Consider the following 19,578-nt stretch of genomic DNA (forward strand, 5'->3'; position numbering starts at 1 on the left):
GGTCACTCCTGGCTCTGCACTCAGGAATTACCCTTGGCCGTGCTCAGGGGACCATATGGGATGCTGGGAATCGAACCCGGGTCTGCCAAGTGCAAGGCAAACGCCCTACCCACTGTGCTATTACTCCAGCCCCAACACTTATTTTTTTAAGTAATGGTATTTTTACAAACTTCATAGAAACTTTACACATGCACAGAAAGGCACATACAGATTAATTTTTATAAACTGAAGATTGTAAGCAACCATCTCTAGAGAAACAGCATTGCTAGAATCAGGGGCTCCATGAGGACAGGGGGCTAGTTGGCACATTATCAATATTAGAAACAAAATTTGTGGGGTTTTATTTGGGGGTAGGGGGGTTGACACCTAGTGTTCAGGGATTATTCCTGGCTTTATGCTCAGGGATCACCACTAACAGTGCCTGGGGAAACATGCAATGCCAGCGATGGAACTAGGACCAGCTATGGGCAACTTATGTGCTGTACTATCTCTCCAGCCCTTAAATAAAATGTGACTCGGAGACGAGCGTGCTAGTGATTTTTTCTGAACATTTCAAGGAGAAATTAATACTAGAAACAAAGTTAAGACTTTCCTGTGAGAAATTCCTTCCTGTATTTCTCCAGTGTTTCTTATTTGACTTCACTCTTCCCAAACCTTTGTAGGGGTCACTCCAACACCTTTCTTTCTTCCACATTCTTTCTCCAAACTCCTTCCAATTTGTTCATTGTATTCAGCAAGACACCCACTAGAAACAAACAAAAAAGCAACCCAAAACAAAAACCCTTTCCAGAGTAGTAATAATAATTAGCCAGAGTAGTAATCAGGAAATCTTTGTCCAGTTGTCCAGGGGACCGGTTGAGGGAGGCTTGGGACACTACAGCCAGCTTTAGTGAAGTAACCAAAGAATCTACCAGTTGCTAATTTTCTGTTTCAGAGCTTGAGAACTAGGTCCATAAAGAATTGTTACTTACCAGCTGTTACTCAGCCCTGGGGGGTGAGGAGGTGGGTTTGGAAGAACAGCAGCCCTAGGTAGGAACTGTTTCTGAGGATTACAAGCAAGGGACCCTGATGTGTTCTGGAAACGCAGTGGCAAGGGTCATGTACTGAAGTTCATGGGATAATTTCTCTCTGAGCAGGAAGGCTTTTTTGGTCGAAGCCTGGGGAATGAAGGTCACTGGAGTTTAGAGGCACCAGCAGACCCAGATTGAACCACCAAGTGGAGTTTGGGAGAATCTGCCTGTAGCTCTGAGTAGACTGTAGTGAAGGTAGACACTGGCTTTATGCAGGGCTTAGGAAGACACACTTATTTTTCTCTAGAAATCAAGCAAATGATAAAGGTTATAATTAGCACAATGGTTGATCAATTATATATGAACACAGGGTAAAAGTTATTTATAAAGCCTATATTTGACTTTGGTATGGGACATATCACACAGGAGCAGACCTCGTGTGGAATAAAAAAGCCAATGTGGAGACAGTAGCAGACCATTAGACAATTGCGAATGAATTAGAATTTTAATGGATCAGAGCAAATCCTGTGATTAAATCTTCTCAGAGTTTGACCTTTAACCAGATATTAACTTACAAACCAGTATTTCCCACAGTTCGCCCAATGGAAAACAGCTAATATGATCTCATCCCTTAAACACTTGTAATTTGTACTGTAGTTTAGCATTTTTCTTTCCATTAATTCTTTTTTTTTTTTTTTGGCTTTTTTGGGTCACACCCAGCAATGCACAGGGGTTACTCCTGGCTCTGCACTCAGGAATTACTCCTGTAGGTGCTCGGGGGACCATATGGGATGCAGGGAATCTAACCGGAGTCAGCCGCATGCAAGGCAAATGCCCTACCTGCTGTGCTATCACTCCAGCACCCCCATTAGTTCCTTTTAACATTTTTCTTTAGGGGTCAGTGGGTAGGTGCTTGCCTTCCACACAGCTGACCCAGGTTTTATCCCTGACCCATATGGTCCCTTGAGCCTCACCAGGAGTGACTTCTGAGCACAGAGCCAGGAGTAATCCCTGAACACTACTAGGTGTGACGCAAAAGTAAAAAAAAAAAATTGTTTTATCCTCACTCCATATTTATATTTCAACATTATAAAGCCAATTTATAACTATGCAAAGAAATGTTTACTCTATGAACAACCTGTTACCCATGGGGTAGACTTTGTCTGTCATTGTCTTTGCAGAATTTGGATCGCATCTGATCACACCTGAGGTGGTCATTTTTATAAGGGATTGTGCTATAGAGTCCCTTCAGAATTATATTTGCAGAGGTACCTGATGTTTGATTTTTTTAAAAAAATCTAAATCTTCTCCAACACTGTACCAGTTATTCAGTCTAGAAAGCTTTAGAATTAGTCTTTAAAAAAGAAAAAAAAAGTTACTTGCAAAGGAGTCTTGAGCTCACTTGTTATAAAGGGTGATTTAGAATATTGTGTAGGTTTCTAATGTGCAGCATTATGAATCAGAATCTAAAAATCCGCCTGGATTCATGGGGAGAAAGGAATGGATCCACACTTTTCCATGAATGGCATGTCATGTTTGTGCCAGAAATGTTTCTGTTAAGAGTAGGGGGTAGGAATCAGAAGGACATTACAGAAGGTAAGGCACATGCCTTGCACCTGGGTTTGATCCCTGGCATCCCATATGGTCCCCCAAACACCACCATGCGTAATTCCTGAGTGCAGAGCCAGGAGTAACCTCTTACCACTACTAGGTGGTTCCAAAAACCAAAAAAGAGTGGAGGGCAGGTGAGTAGTTTGGGGTGAGGACAAAAGTCAGCAGGGCCAGGAGAGAGCAGGCACATTTAGAAACCATAAGAGATCTCCCTGTCTGTTGTTTGAGACCAACCTAGAGAAAAGTCCAAGACAAAGATTAGTAAAAGGGCTTGTGCTGGAGTGAGGTTGAATACCTGGGTGAGGTATCTAATCTTGTTTTGATACACCAAGTAAACTATTTTGCATTCATCTCCTTAAAAATTTTTGAAAAACACATTATCGGTTGGTACGTAGTTTTCTTCTTTTTCTTTCTTGGGTCAAACTCAGTGATGCTTAGGGGTTCCTCTTGGCTCTGCACTCAGGAATTACTCCTGGCGATGCTTGGGGGGCCATATGGGATGCCAGGGATTGAACCCGGGTTGGCTGCGTGCAGGGCAAATGCCCTACTTACTGTGTATTGCTCCAGCACCTGTAGTTTTGATGTCTGTCGCTGGGCCCCATGGGTGACTTATGTGAAGCGGGGAGGAGAAAGACAGTCACCTTCTCCCCAACCGCCTCTACCACCCGGGACCCAGGGTTCTTGTCTTCGCTCGCGGAAAAGAATTTCAGGAGTAGACAAGCAGTGAAGTAAACACATTTTATTTAGGGGCTTTTGAGGATAGGAGGAAGGGATAAGGAAGGGAGAGAGAGGTAAGAGTAACGCGTTTCAAAAGAGAACGCGGGCCTCTCCAAGGGTGGAGGAAGCCCCTACACATAACCGAGTTTTAGACACAAAAGTATGAAAGCATGAAAGTACACATCTCAAGAGGGGAGATGCGGGCGACACGTGCTCGGGCGACACATGTGCTCAGCCACGTGGGCACAAGCAGAACAAGAGCTCAGGCAGCCTATGCATGCCCTTCCTTTGTTCAAGGTGTCTTTTATAGGGTTTCTTCAACCTGCCCCCACGTGGGGTTTCTTTCCAGGTAAAAGTTCATTGCTAAGGTTACCAGGGAGGTGGTGATGGCCTTCTTTGGGGAACCTCCTGGGAAGGGGTTCATTATCCTCAGGGACTGCTGAATCTGGGTCTTTTGTCTTCTTGAATCTGCAAGTCTTAAGATTCTCCTTCCCAGAGACTGTTAAATCTAAATTTTCATTGCCCAGGGCCTTTCCCTATCTACCTGCCTACATCAGTTTTTTTCTGATGCCTTTCCCTAGGTGATTTTTGTGAAAGAGAAGAGAGGCTAGAGATTTAAGAAGGTAATCTGCGTTTTTCTTTCATCCCACCTCTTCAACTGGGTGATGTCTGGGAAAATAATCTAGGACTCTTGAGAGTGTTCTGTGAGTCTTGCTTTTTGCACAAAAGGAAAGTTAGTCCTAGACCTTACCCAGAACTTTTGGCTTTTTCTCTCAGAAAAGAGTTTCAAGAGGAGACAAGAGCAGTGAAATAAAAAATAAACAGGTTTTACTTGAAACTTCTAAGGAAGGCGAGGGTGTGTGTGTGTGTGTGTGTGTGTGTGTGTGTGTGTGAGAGAGAGAGAGAGAGAGAGAGAGAGAGAGAATGTAATCACATAAAGGGGGCACTCGGGGTTTTATCTCTCCCGCCGCCCGCGCTCCATAGTTGATAGTCTCAGGGCGCTTCCCCCACCCTGGGGAGGTTGATGGTGATGATGAGGGGCAGGCAAAGGAAGGAACGAGGGTCAGGCTGGTTGGTCTCAGTTGCTGTTTATTCCATTCCCATCTCCATTCTCCTCTGATTCTCCTCCTGATTCTTCCTCCCCCACCCCCCCATGCTACCTCATTCTCTTTCTCTCTCGGGATCTGGATCCCGATCTGGCTTCTCCAGATCTGGCCCCAGAACCCCCAGCCAACTCTTACAGCCCAGTTAAATCCCCCAGCATGAGGGGTTGGGGCTTACACATAAGTGTGGTCACAATTCTTTCCCTCAGGGGATGCTGCTTCTAGGATAGATTCTCTACAGCAAGATGACCTGTTTAAGGGCAAAATACCATCTAGGGGTGTGTTTCTCCATTCCTTAGTCCAACAAGGATACATTCATAATATTAGTCATTTTGTATGGACACAATAAGAGATACATTAAACTTACAGAATTGCTCTCCTGGGATCATCTTGATCTCAGACTGCAGTGCACAGGCCAGATTAGTCTTTCCTATCCCTAGCAGGATCCTAGTCCCTTCGTTACCTTTGGATCATGACAGCATTTGTCCATGATCAAGCTCTTAACTTATAGTTAAGAATCGTGGCTCTTTGGCCTGGCCCATATTGATGCCAGGGTAGCTCACAGCTTGCCCTGGGTCCTTTCAGTCCCTCGTCGGGACCCTGCTTTTGGGGTGCTAGGAACTAAGGGCAACTGCGGCTTAAGTCAAGAAAGGAGATGCCCAGGAGGGAATAATATTCAAAGCCAATTAAATCCCAAGTTATAAAACATAATATTGACTGACTTCCTTTGTCCATACGAAAAGGACATTGCTTTAAACTAAACTATTCAAAACACATAAGGAGAGGAGAAAGGCAATGTTTCACTCATACATATAAAATCATAGATTTCTGAGGAATCTGACATTACAAGTTAACAGAGTCTGATTAGGGGGGAAAGGTGATAGACCAGTTGGGGAAGAAAGCATGGAGAGGAGTTTACAGTGGAATGGAAGTGCCTCAGGAGCACTGTGATAAACCTAAGTTTCCTGTGGCAAGGGAAACAGGACATACCAATGTTGTCTTAAAATGTTTAGAACTACATTCCAATAAATACAGAGGAATGGAGGTGCTTCAAGAGCACTGTGATGGGTATTACCAGATGAACCTAAACTCTGTGGCAAGGGAGAAAGGACAAACCAAAGATATCCTACAGAGAGAGAGAGAGAGAGAGAGAGAGAGAGAGAGAGAGAGAGAGAGAGAGAGAGAATCTGGCTGCTCCAGAGTGGAAGAGTGGAAAAAGAGTGGCCCAGGTCACATTTCAGCATAAAAGTATGAAAGTCCACACCTCAGGAGGGTAGATGCTGGCAACACAAATGCTCAGGGCACCGCAGGCAAGCTTCTTCTTTGTTCCAAGTATTTTTTTTATAACGTTTACCCCAACCTGTCCTAGGTAGGGCTTTCTACATAGGTAAGAGTCCCGCCCCCTCCCCCTGCTCCCACCCCACACCCTATGCTAGGGTGGTTGCCCAGGGGAAGAATTGGGAGTAGTTGCTGGGCCTCTTTGAAATTCCTTTCTGGCCTTTGTTCCTGGTGTAGTCTCTCGGGCAGGGTTCAGCCTTCTCTGGGTCTGCTGTAGTGCCAGGTAAAGGTCTTATTACATCTTACTTCCTGGGTGCTGGAAGCCTTAGTGATAGCTGGTTCAGTTACTTCCTCAAAACTCATTGCTATGCAGGGGTGGGGTTGGGGCTGGGGGTTATTTTTCCCCATCTGCCTGCCTGCTTCATCTCTACATTTTAAAAGCGACTGCAGAGGCTGGAGAGATGGTATAGTTGGTAGAGTGTTTGCTTTGCACATGCCCAAACCAGGTTTGATCCCTGGCACCCCATGTGGTCCCATGAGCACCACCAGGAGTGATTCCTAAGCACAGACCCAGGAATAATCCCTAAACATTTGCTACATGATGCCCAACAGACAAAAAACAAAACAAAATAAGAGTAACTGCAGAGGCCAGAGAGATGGTACAGGGGTTAAGGCATTTGGCGTCCAAGTAGCCAACTCCTGCTCAATGCCCAGCACCACTTATAAACCCCTGAGCACAGACCGAGGAGAAGGCCCTTAAGCACTGTGGGATGTGGTCCAAATCCTGCCTCCAAATCACTGTAATCACTGTCATCCCATTTCTCATCGATTTGCTCTGGTGGGCACCAATAACGTCTCCATTGTGAGACTTGTTACTGTCTTTGGCATATCGAATACAGGCAGCTTGCCAGGCTCTGCCGTGTGGGCGAGATACTCTCGGTAGCTTTCTGGGCTCTCCAAGAGGGGAACAGGAATCAAACCTGGATCAGCCAGCATGCAAGGCAAACACCCTACCCACTCCAGCCCGCCCCAGATAAAAAATAATAATAGACAAGAAGAAATTTCTAAGGTCAGCAGCAGTCTCTGTGTGGCCATTCAGGCTGATAGAGGCTTTTCACTTTTCCTTTCTATAACCTTTCACGTCTCTGAGTCTCTCTCCAAGAGTGCACCCACTGACTGGAGGATAATACTTGGCAAAATTTTGAAAGGTCGGGTATAGAATGCCTGCATGTCACTCCCTACCTCGGTGACATGGTGACTGCTAACCACAGGGGTGGCTGGGCAGAAGCGAAAATACAGATATTGTGGAAGTGCCAGCAATCATGCTACAAAATGTGTCTAAAGCATTGAACACATCTGTTGGCCATCAACAAGCATTTAAGACCGGAGCTGCTCACTCTTCATACAGCAGGAATGAAAAAGTGGAATGCCAGGTGAATTTAGTTGGTCACTTTAAATCTCACCCAGGGAATAGGGAGCCCATCAAATAGGTAGCCAATCAGAATAGATAAATGGGATGGGGGGGGTGGGTGTGGGAGATGGCAGCCAATAAAAGGAGGCCCCCAGCCAAACTATCTCTCCTCCAGGACCTGCTCTATCTGAGCTCTTTAGTCCTGCTCTTTTCGTTCTCTTCCCCCCCCCCCGCCTCTTTCCCCCACTTCCCCCCCTTCCTCTCTGCCTCTTCCTATTCTCTGTCCCTTACCGTCCCTGCCTCTCCTCACCCTGCTCTCTCTCTCCCTCCCCTCCTTATTTTTCTCCCCCCTCCCCCTTCCCTCCCTCTTTCCACACCCTCCTCTCTCTACCTCTCTCCCTCTTTCCTCTCTCCACCCCCTGCCCACCCCCATCCCACCCTAGACAGGAACAAATTCTGAGTGCAGGGGACAGTTGACAAGCCCAGCGACAGATACAAAGCACAGGGGTCTCACCAGCTATCTGGCAGGAGACTTAAGAAAAGCCAGGACAAGACTTCAGGGAACCGTTGGAGAAACCGTCTGACAAGGGCCAGGGACACAACTTCAGACTAGGAAAATATGCATGGGACAGAGAGCAACATGGCGCAGGACCTGGCCCCCAGACATTGAAAGGAATAGACCACGTGGGACGGGATTGGAACACTGTACACGGGACAGGCAGTGCCAGGAACCTCAGGACAAGTGATGGCAGACATGAGTAAAGGTGAGGCCCAGACAGTTGGGGAGAGACCCATAAACTTACATGTTACAATAAACTCGAACTTTTCATCTTCTGAGTTCCATATGCAAATTTTTAATACAAGAAAGCACAGGAAAATCTACTTCTGTGCTAATACTGCCATTGCACATTCAGTTACGGGCTGTGCTCTGAGTACAGATGGACCCTCATTCTCTTTGCTGGAGTTTGTAAGCCCCTGAGATATCTGTATTTTGGGCCAGAAGATCCCAGAGTCTGGGATTCAGTCAGTAGCTGATAAACTTGAGTTAGCCAGGATGCTGCTGCAGGCGGTGGGAGGCAGGAGCCCATGCAGTAATTTGTAACTCTTGAGCTGAGTTTCCTGCATGCGTCTGGCCTGAATGCATCACGTCTGCATCGGGCCTGTCGCTGATGACTCACTTCCACCAAACACTGTACTATTTCCCTGTGTGGCAGCCAATTCTGACTTCCCTGTGAGTTCCACAGCAGACTGCTATGCCTGCAGAAAATCCAGGGTTCTCTCCAGGTTGAGGTTGTAAGTTGCTGTTCTAAGTGACTCAACAATAACTGAAAATGCAGCACTAGCTTTTCTTGAGGAATTTGAGGTTTTGGTGCATCTGAAGGACCTCATCAAAGATTGAGCATCTTTACTTTCTTTTCCCTGACTTTTTTCTCTGCTATTATGGCATCTAAATATTAAGGATTAAGGAGTTGTTATTGTTTACTAGGGTCTGGAGTAAAAGGGGCAGTGGGGCTGGAGCAACAGCACATCGGGTAGGGCGTTTGCCTTGCATGTGGCCCATCCAGGTTCAATTCCCAGCATCACATATGGTCTCCCAAGAATCGCCAGGAGTAATTCCTGATTGCAGAGCCAGAAGTAACCCTTGAGCATCACTGGTGTGACCCAAAAAGCCAAGTGGGGAAAAAAGGGGTGGGGGTCAGTACTACTGGGAACAGATAGCGTTTTTGCCTGAGAAGGGCACCAGGGTCAATGAAAACATTGTCTTATTTGCTACCTAACCCACCAAGGTGGTGACCATGTGCAATTATTTCCTATGTTGAGTTCCAGTCTTTCTAGAAAAGCGGGGGCATCCCTCTCCCAATATTCATCTCCCTCATCTCAAGTAGCCTTCACTTCTCTGAGCTGATAAATCTTGTGAGGTCTTTTCTCTGCTGATGGGGTGGAGAATTTAATGTTTTCTAACTGAAACAAGGAGGAGCAGATCCGTCTGAGAAAAATACTTCCTTCCTGTGTTGCAAATGTGCAGGGGAGAAACCGGTGAGTTCTAGGTGTAGCCTTCCAAGGATGGTGCAAGATTTTGCCTCCGAGCAAGCTCAGCTTGGGGTGCACCCTGCTCCAAGTGTGAGTCAGCAAACAAGTAGTTAACTTGACACGCCTTGGCTTCCCGGGTTTGAGCATCCAGCTTCCAAGAGTTAACCTGCAGCACGGCTCTGAATAGCTGGGGCAGAGGATACAAAAACGTCTGGCGCGCGGGCTCCCTAGGAGGAATGACACACGGTTTTGAAGAAGCAGCTGCTGCAGCAGGTCTAGGTACGTAGCTTGGCTTGGCTGGGGAGTGTTTTGTTTTCTCCTGAGAGAGAACAAAGCAGTGGTTGTTCATGTTTGCACACAAGGGCCCTTGGACATTGAAAAGGAACAGATGTTGATTAGCCTGCTGTTTTGAATGCAAATAAATAATGGGGATCAAGGGGGCTGCGGGGAGCAGTGTCTTCAGACTCATTAAGGTTTCTCTGGGAATGGCAGATTCTCTTGAATTCTGTCTGATTTCCAGTGATGTGTGCTCCGGTCATTTGAATGTCATGATTCCAGGGACTATTAAGAGGTATCTTTCAGCTGTTCTTCCTGCGTATCTTCCTATCTACGTTTGGAGGTATGGAAACGGTTGGAAGAGTCATTTGCTGAATTTAGGAAACCAGGTGGCAAAAATCCGTTTTCCAATCCAAGTTTGGGAAAGCAAAGTTCAAATCCTGAGGCTCAGAGAACAAATTTCTCATCTTGTACTATATGCCTGAGTGAGAGCATTAGCCAGTAGCGTTGTGGAGATCGTCTTTTTTAATTTTTTTGTAAACTGACTGCTTCAGTCTCAGGTATACACAGGGTCCGGTCACCTGAATAACATTTAGCATCACAATACTTTTCATGTACTCATCTGGGTCACCCTGACCTTCCTATTACCTGGGGTATTTTCTCTATTCTATACAATAAAAAAATACCAGAAATTCAGAATAGAGCTCTCCCCACAGACTTGGGTTTGATGACATTTTCAGGATATAAGGACTTAAAGTTTGTCTCTTTCTCCATCTCCTTTGTGGTTCCTGCAGCATCATCCACTGACTGACACCAGTGACTTTTCCCCAGATCATTTCTCCTACAGATTTAGCAAGGTCGAACTTACATACTATTTAACAAGTTACAGATTTCTAGCCCAGTGATCAAAACTAGACTTGAACTACCATTTTTGCATTTCAGTGCTCACAGTCTCTCTGACTTGTCTGATGAGTAACACCTTTGTTTGCTTGTTTGTTTTGGCCACACCTACTGTTCTTAGGGCATACTCCTGGCTCTGTGCTCAGGGGTCACTCCTGGTTCTGTGCTCAGGGGTCACGCCTGGCAGGGCTCATGAGATCATATGTGGTGCTAGGGATCAAATCTAGTTCAGCCACATGCAAAGCAAGTTGCCTACCCACTGTACCACTCCTTTGGGTACACAAAATTCACTTTGAAAAGTGCAAATGATACTTCTGAACTGGAGCAGCCTATCAGCCATCAGTACTTACCCAATTATTAGTTTAATATCGTTCCAGATCTCTTCCCCCAAAATAATGGTGTTTCTCCTAGAGTGAAAAAAAAAAGGCAATGAGAATAAGAGATTTGGAACCTGGGCTCTGAAGGCAGAAGGTTGACAAAATATACAAAAGTAGTGTCCAGGACTTGGAATATGACTCAGGAGGTAGTTCAAACCCTAAGAAAAGGGTAGCTGGGAGGTGAGGGAAGGATCTAGGAAGCTCTGTGCTTCAATGGGACAGGGATGCAGTCACGTGGGCATAGTTAGCATGTGTGAGAATTCATTGCAAGACCCTCAGCTTCTTTTCCAACTAAACTTCTGTCCGAGAACAAATCTGTTTCAGAAAATAATGACAAACATCTTACTCTAGAATCTCTCTCAGGGCACAGACCCTCATTTCGGACCTAAGGTATGTGGGGATTCACTGAACATGAGACAAAGGAGTGATTTCACAACACAGAGACCGCCTGGTGACAGAGCCACAGACAGAAACAAACCGAGTCTTATTTTTTTGAGGATGCTAGCTCACCCCGAAGCCTCTGCTGTCTCTCATTCTGAGAATCACAATTAAGGAGTGAGAAGGTTATGAGGACAGGCTGTCTGCGGGAAATGTTAGCTGAATGGTAAAACAGGAATTCAGATGTTTGCTAATAGCAATTCTAATTTGGCTGCCTGATTTGATGATGAAATTTATTTGACTAATAGGCCCAGATGAATATCTTCTGTAAATTTAACAGGTTGACTTTGCACTTCAAGGGTTTGGCCAACATATATTTAAAAATGCTTACAATATAAAAATTAAATGTATATTTTGCAACAAGTTTCAAATGCCATTTTTTTTTTGCCTTTTGGGTCACACCCAGCGACGCTCAGGGGTCACTCCTGGCTCTACACTCAGGAATTACCCCTGGCCGTGCTCAGGGGACCATATGGGATGCTGGGATTTGAACCCGGGTCGGCCGCGTGCAAGGCAAACGCCCTACCCGCTGTGCTATCACTCTAACCCCTCAAATGCCATTTTTAAAAATGTGCAAGTGAGTAGATTTTTTAACAATTCTTTTAGGGTTTTTATGAGCAACGATTTGGGGAAACACTAGTATCTACTGTTTTTGGGGGGTGGGGAGTGGGGAACACTCAGTGGTGCTCAGAGGCTGTTCTGGACTTTGTTCTTGGGGCTTACTTCCGGCAGTGCTGGGTTCAACTGAGCCAGATGACTGACCACAATCAGGGCAAGCACGTTAATGCCTGTACTAGCTGTCCAGCCCCAAGTATCTATTATACTCAAGGTAGGATAATCTGACTGATGGCCAGTGTCTCAGCCATCAGGCCAATCCTCAGAGTCTACTTGTCTGCCCATGATTTCAAAATCCTATAGTTTCCCTCATCCAGTCTCCATGCCATTTTCTAGACAAACCAGCAGGTTTATTTTTTTGGTGTGTTGACTAGTTGCCGAGTGATTCGACGGTACAATGTGCAAGGACAGAGCAAAATTTTCCTAAGGCCAAGGTAAAGAAGAGGAGAATTTATGCACTGATACAGTCATCAGGGATGTTTAAATCACCCAGCACAGTAATGCACTCGCTGCAGCTGGAACCAAGAGATGTGAATCCAAGACACGTGTCTTATTGCTCTTTGAACTTCCTTGAGCTTCAGGGGTTTCCTGTTTGGAGTGGGCTCAGTGGTAGAGAGAGCACTGGATTGGGATTCTCACACTGAGTCTGGTGGGAAGACAAATTCCTTATATATAAGGAATTAGGTACCAGAATAGAGAAGGGTAGAAACGTGAAGTAGGAATGGGTTGGAGAGGCATTCACACTGGTGGTGGGTGTGGAGTGAGGACATCGTTTACCTGAGATTCTTCTATTAACCATATTGAATGCATTGATTTGACAAACCAATGACTGCTTATCTGCTACTAAGGTTTCCACAATAGATGCAAGAAAAATTATTTTGCGTGTGAACTCTTACTGTCTGCAAAAAGAGCCTGTTTTGCTCTTGAGAAGAATTTAAAATAATTAGGTTTAAAAAAAACTATATAATTATATATGTATGATCTATATAGAAACTATATTTATTAATATACAGTTTATGAACTATATATGGATTGCAAATTATTGTACCTGCATAAAACAATACAATTAAAGAAGAAATGGATGAAGCCACAAACTCTGTCTAGAGAATTGCTGTTCTGATTATTTGCATTTTCTAGTACTGTTTTTCACATGGAAACACTTCCTCGCCCCTCTGGCCTGCACAGCCTCTGAAGCAAGCATGTGGTGGGAGGAGGAGAGGTGTTCTTGTCTTCTTCCACCCTCAAGACCTTTGCCCAGTAATGCTGGGAACAGCCTCCCGGGTCAGGGCAGAGATGCGAGAGGCTGACTCTGATGTTCTTCCAAGTGGGCTCCTTTCCAAACCATTCTGCAGTGCATTCTTTGCCAGTCTCTCCTTTTCCTGTCAGAGGAGAAAGTGCCTACTTCTCTGCTAAGAGACAAGGTCAAGTCAAGTGTAGGTGAGAAAAGGGAGGGGCATTTTGAATCTCTAGAGCAAATCCACTGCTAAGGGGGAGGGACAGAAAGAAATAAGTTTGGACCAGTTCTCAGAGTGAGCCCCTTCAGTTAGTCCAGCCTCAGACAGGAAGAACTGGTATTAGACTTGAAGAACTGGTACTAGTGACTTGGAATAAGCAGTTATTTATCCCTAGGAACTGAGGTATAAAAACACATCCCGTATTACTGGGTTTGAATGTCAGGGAGAAGCGAACTCTGATATTAAAACTCCTTGTCACAGGGCTAGAGAGAGAGTTCAAAGGATTGGAGAGTGTGTCTGGCAGGCTCAGGAAATGGGAGTTCCCTCCCAGGTATTGCAGGTCACCATTAGGTGAAGCTCTGGTGGCTTCCAGTACCCAAACAAAACCAAGCCAACAATGACTGCAGCAAGGACACTCTTGACTGTGACTCTAACTTGTACCACTTACCGCTCTTCTTATCCAGCAGGAGGAAACGTGTCCCGGGTATCTCCAATGAGGTGGGGTGGATGGCTCCTGAGGCCGCTCCTCCTCCTACTTACACTGACTTCCGGTGAAAAGATGCTCTAGGGGAAGGGTTGAATGTTAGTCATCGGGTGGTGGCTGTTGAAGCCCAAGAGGGTAGGGCAGATGGTGGCCCTGGTAACTTTAAAGGACAAGTGTGCTGCCCGCCCAGGAAGCTAGCAGGAGCTTCTCAAAAGCCTCCCAGGAAATAAGTTCCCTGTAGAAGGACCTCTAAAAATCATGGAATTTTTCTTTTTATTGCTACCATGTTTCCTGATTGCTTTTCCAGACTGATCTGGTGAGGGAGGAGTTGTTGATTTAAAAACGAAAATGGGTCTGGAGCAATAGTTCAGTGGTTGGGACACTTGTCTTGCATGCAGCTAACCTAAGTTTGACCTCCAGCATGCTAGATGGTCCCTTGATCCCTGCCAGGACTGATCCCTGAGTGCAGAGCCAGGAGAAAGCCCTGAACACCTATGAGTCTGGACCAAAAATACAAAACAAAAGCCTCAACATGTTTTGATAAGGAAAAGAACCTCTGAGGAATCACTTTTTCGGGACACTCATTGTTGGCAGCTGTTTGAAGTTGTTCATCCAATCATGTTGAACCACAGAAAACTTCATTCTTGAAAGTTCAATCTCTCCTACAGATGATATGTACTTAGAAGAGCAAATATGTACTAGCATTAGCTGAATGTCTAACTAAAAATTATTTTTATCATAGTGGTCCTATTTTAATCATTTTTCTTGAAGTGATCATATTTACTTTATTTTTAAAATTTATTTGGGTGACTTCCCAAGCTGTGGCCTCACCAGCAATTCTTAGTCACCTGAAAGTGGCTTAATGCAAGGACCTGAGGCTGTGATGCTGCTTGGGACTCTGGCGCTGGGGAGACCGGGGCCACTCCAACCTTGCTCGAGGGCCTCCAGGGTCCAGTGATGCTCAAGGAACCACTGGATGCTGGAAATCAAAATCGGGTCCATGCTGGGCATGTACTTCACCACTGTTCTATTTCCCAGCCCTGAAGTGACCATATTCCATCATTTAGGACACTGCACATGTATTTTTCTCATAATAACCTTAAAAGATGGTTATTAACATTAAGTCCCATTTTACAGTTGAGGAAATAGATCCATTGGGCACTTCAGTGATTTTCTCAGATTGGGGCAGTGTGGGGATTTGAACTCAAGAAATCTTAATCCACACAAAAGAATCTTGGAACCAAGCAGCTCGCTGCAGAGATGCCTCTGGACTTTGAGCCAGGTCAATTTCACCATTGTGCCTCAGAGGGGAGCAGGTGTTGTCCCTCCATCTGCCCCCTAGGAATCCTGGCGGCCGTCAACTTCCAAACCAAATGAGAAGCCCAGGTACATGCAATCTGTGATGGCAAACACCAGGCCTCAAGGATAGGCGATTAGTTGGTCCTTCTCATCTCCCGTCCCTATGAATCCCTGGTGGTCACGCCCACGAACTGCCTCTGACTGCTGTTTGAGCCCCTTTAAGGGTCATGATCCAGAGACACACAAAAGAATCTCTGAACCCAGCAGCTCACTGCAGAGATTTGTCCAGACTCTAATTATGTAAAATTTTAGAATTCCAGGAGCACATAGCCGCTCTTGCGCTCTTATGCTATTCATAACAAGGAATATAAAATAAATGATCTAGCATCTGTCTTTTCGGCAGGTTTGAGTGGTGGCAGAAAAATTAAAAATAATGGTGGTGGGAAGGTGTAAAGGTGGTGGAACTGGTGTCGAATTATTGAATGTCATCCATTATTGTGGACGACTTTATGAAAAATTTTTTAAAAAGCAAAAAAAAAAAATTCTCAATCCAGAACCCATACTCCCAGTCACGACTCTTTATTATCTGTCTGTAAGGGAAAAACTGAAGAGTCGACTCCGTCTTCTGAAATTAGGCCCTTGTTTTGGTCACATGAAAAACCGTCTCAGTGTGAAAAGTGGCAGAACAGGGCTTCCTAATTTGATCTAGTCTTCCAATATCTCACTGTCAGAACTTCAGACACATAGAAGAGGTTGAAGATGGAGTAGGGGACCAGGTAAATAGTTCTGGAGCACAGGCCTTACATGCACAGGCACCTGAGTTCCATTCACAATAGCCCGAGACCCCTGAGTGCTACCAGGTGTAGCCCTGGTGGTCCCCAACACTCCTGGGCCTGAGGGTTTAATAGCCTGGCCCACAGAGTGTGAGTTTTGCTGGAAATTGCCTCAGGACTGAGCACTGATAAGGAGACAACCCATCCTCCAAAAATTTTAGGTAGGAAATTTTAAGGTTTCAACTGGAACAGTAAGAGCCCAGGATATAGAATCCCTTCATCCAGATTTTTTCTCATGAAAAAGAATAACAAAACTCTGGGCCAGAGGGATAGCACAGAGGAGAGGGTGCTTACTTTGCATCTGGCTGAACTGGGTTCAATCCTCAGCATCCCATATGGTCCCCTGAGCCCTGGCAGGAGTGATCCCTGAGTGCAGAGTCAGGAGTTACCCCTGAGCTCTGCTGGGTGTCATCCCCCAAACCAAAACAAAACGAAACTCCTTTGTGGACAATTTTTAAAAATCTTTCTTCTTCTGAAGCTATCAGGAATCTTCAATGGTGCATTATTTAAGGGAAAGAAGTATCTCATTGATAAACATGTTACTGGGATTTTGAAATAAACATTTAATCTACAAGAGTTTTATTTTGTGTTGACACAAACATCAGCCTTATCCCTTATTCCTAGTGATTTTAGACTTTTAGTATTCAGACTGAATCAATATTCTTCTTCCCTTTATAAATCACTGTTATCTCTTGTGATTGGTACCACAATTTCCTCCCATCCTAGAAAGAAAGTTATAGGGCTCTTGCTTTGTGCTTAGCCAATTCCTGCTCAATCCTTCACACTGTTGATAGTCCCCCGATGACACAGGGAGTGATCTCTGAGCACAGAGCCGGGAGTAAGCCCTCAGGACCACTGACTGGGTATGGACCCAACATAAAAACAAACAAAAGGAGTAGTATTGCTTTCCTCTTCATCTCTCAAATTGGGTAAACCTCAAATGCAAATGATGTACGTCCTCTATGCTCCTTAAATGACTCATCTTTTCTGTTTCCACTGTTACCTCTACATACTGCTTTGCTCTGCTCCCCCCTCCACCATCTACAGCCCCTGTGTGGCAAATGCATTCTAATTTGTCTTTTGAGCTCTCCCTCTATCTAAATCATGAGAGTACTAAGTTGGGAAAGTTTTGGAGGATCTACTGGTTCATCTTGAAAAAGAGTCCCTAGAAGCCTTCTGTATAAAGAGATGTTGCATGAACGAAGGCTGTGCTATCAAATAGTGTTCAGACCTTTGGAAACACAGAGGGTGGAAGGAAGAATTCCTGTGTCTAATCAAATTAAAGATCTACATGTGATAGTGACAGTTCTAAATGTTTTGGAGGAAGGAGAGAGAAAGGTAAAGATGGAAAGTGCCTGCTATAGAGACAGACTGGGTTGAGGGGATGGTGAAAGGGAAACTGGGACATCGGTGATGGGAAATGTACACTGGTGGAGGGATGGGTATTGGAACATTGTATGCCTGAAACCTAAGCATGAATATCTTTGTAACCTTGTATCTCATAGTGACTCAATTAAAAAATGTTTAACATTTCATTGGAGGGATTATAGAGACTATCTTTACGGTCCAGAATAGAAAAGGTGAATATTTTAGTTAATTATTTATGTTTGTGTTATGCAAACTCAAACATTAACTGCTTAATTGTTTTTGCTAAAATAGCAATTTTGATATTACTATAGCATTTGTTATAATTATATGTAGAAATTATTATGCATAAATAATTATGAATAACTTATTTGTCTAATATTTACTTATATTTTTTGAACTGATTTTATGTTATGTAAAACAGAACCCCGTTGGGTCACATTTATTTTTCCTTTATATGGAATATTATTGTTCAAAGAATCTATAACAGTTTATATCTCAAGCCACCTATTTTATTATTTTTTATTTTATTATTATTTTATTTTATTGAATCACCATGTGGAAAGTTACAAAGCTTTCAGGCTTAAGTCTCAGTTACACAATTCTTGAACACCCATCCCTTCACCAGTGCACATATTCCACCACCAAGAACCACAGTAAACCCTCCCAACCCCCCGCCCCCCGACTCCCCACCCCGCCTGTGTAGCTGATAAATTTCACTTTACTTTCTCTTTACTTTGATTACATTCAATATTTCAACAAAAAACTCACATTATTGTTTGGCGTTTTCCCCCCCCCTAAAGTCATACCTGCTGGAAAGGAAGAATTTGATAATTTGTTTTCCATTGCTGAGAATGAAGAGATATGAGGTCATGTGGCCATGATAGCAGCCGAGAGGTTTTGGGTTTCTGTATTATATATAGTATTTTAGCAACTAAGTCCAGAGAAATTTCTGCTAGAAGTTACATCATTGCAAGCTCGTACCCCTCTGCTACTTTATATTCCACATAGGAGTGCATTCTTTCTATGTCTGTCTCTTTCTTTCTGACTCATTTCACTCAACATGATACTTTCCATGTTGATCCACTTATATGCAAATTTCATGACTTCATCTTTTCTAACAGCTGCATAGTATTCCATTGTGTAGATGTACCAAAGTTTCTTTAACCAGTCATCTGTTTTTGGGCACTCCGTTTTTTTCCAGATTGTGGCTATTGTAAACAGTGCTGCAGTGAACATAGAAATGCAAATGTCATTTCTACTATACCTTTTTGCCTCTCCAAAATATATTCCCAGGAGCTGTATTGCTGGGTAAAATGGGAAGTCAATTTCCAGTTTTTTGAGAATTGTCCATGTTGTTTTCCAAAAGGGCTGAACCAGTCAGCATTCCCATCAGCAGTGAAGAAGAGTCCCTTTCTCCCCACATCCGAGCCAACACTGGTTGCTTTTGTTTTTTGGATGTGGGCCAATCTCTGTGGTGTGAGATGGTATCTCGTTGTTGTTTTGATCTGCATCTCCCTGATGATTAGGCTTGTAGTAGATGGCTTTGACTATATTGAGGAAAGTCCCTTCTATACCCATTTTGGCCAGAGTTTTCATGATAAATGGGTGCTGGATCTTGTCAAATGCTTTCTCTGCATCTATTGATATGATCATATGATTTTTATCTTTACTTTTGTTGATATGATGGATTATGTTGATTGATTTCCGAATGTTAAACCATCCTTGCATCCCCGGGATGAATCCCACTTGGTCATGGTGTATGATCTTTTTGATGAGTTGTTGAATTCTGTTTGCTAATATTTTGTTGAGAATCTTTGCATCCGTGTTCATCAGGAATATTGGCCTGTAGTTTTCTTTTTTTGTGGTTTGTGGTGTCTTTGTTTGCTTTTGGTATTAGGGAGATATGAGCCTCATAGAAACTGTTTGGGAGGTGTTTCTGTTTTTTCAATTTTCTGGAAAAGCTTGAGAAGAACTGGCAACATGTCCTCTTTAAATGTTTGGAAGAATTCACTAGTGAATCCATCTGGACCTGGGTTTTTGTTTTTTTTTCTTTTTGGGTCACACCCAGTAACACACAGGGGTTATTTCTGGCTCTGCACTCAGGAATTACCCCTGGCGGTGCTCAGGAGACCATATGGGATGCTGGGAATCGAACCAGGTCGGCTGCGTGCAAGGCAAACGCCCTACCCCCCTACCCGCTATGCTATTGCTCCAGCCCCTTGGACCTGGGTTTTTTTGGGGAAGACTTTTGATTACAGTTTCAATTTCCTTGATATTAATAGGACTGTTCAGGAATTCGTGGTCTTGTTGGTTCAGCCTTGGGCGATTGTAGGAATCCAGGAATTTATCTATTTCTTCTAGGTTGTCTTGTTT

General features: G+C 44.2%; 1 protein-coding gene across 6 annotated transcripts in view; it reads left to right on the forward strand.

The window, feature by feature from the left end:
- The first annotated feature begins 9,184 nt into the window (after nucleotides 1-9,184).
- The window catches only part of ASAH2 (N-acylsphingosine amidohydrolase 2), a 115,325-nt gene continuing 104,931 nt past the window's right edge, over nucleotides 9,185-19,578 (forward strand). For all 6 annotated transcript variants that reach the window (XM_055119594.1, XM_055119595.1, XM_055119597.1 and 3 more), the window contains exon 1: nucleotides 9,185-9,440. The gene's annotated coding sequence lies outside the window, so the exon portion shown is untranslated. The remainder of the gene's footprint in view (nucleotides 9,441-19,578) is intronic.

This window comes from Sorex araneus, chromosome 11 (assembly GCF_027595985.1).
Source record: "Sorex araneus isolate mSorAra2 chromosome 11, mSorAra2.pri, whole genome shotgun sequence".
Lineage (NCBI taxonomy): Eukaryota > Metazoa > Chordata > Mammalia > Eulipotyphla > Soricidae > Sorex > Sorex araneus.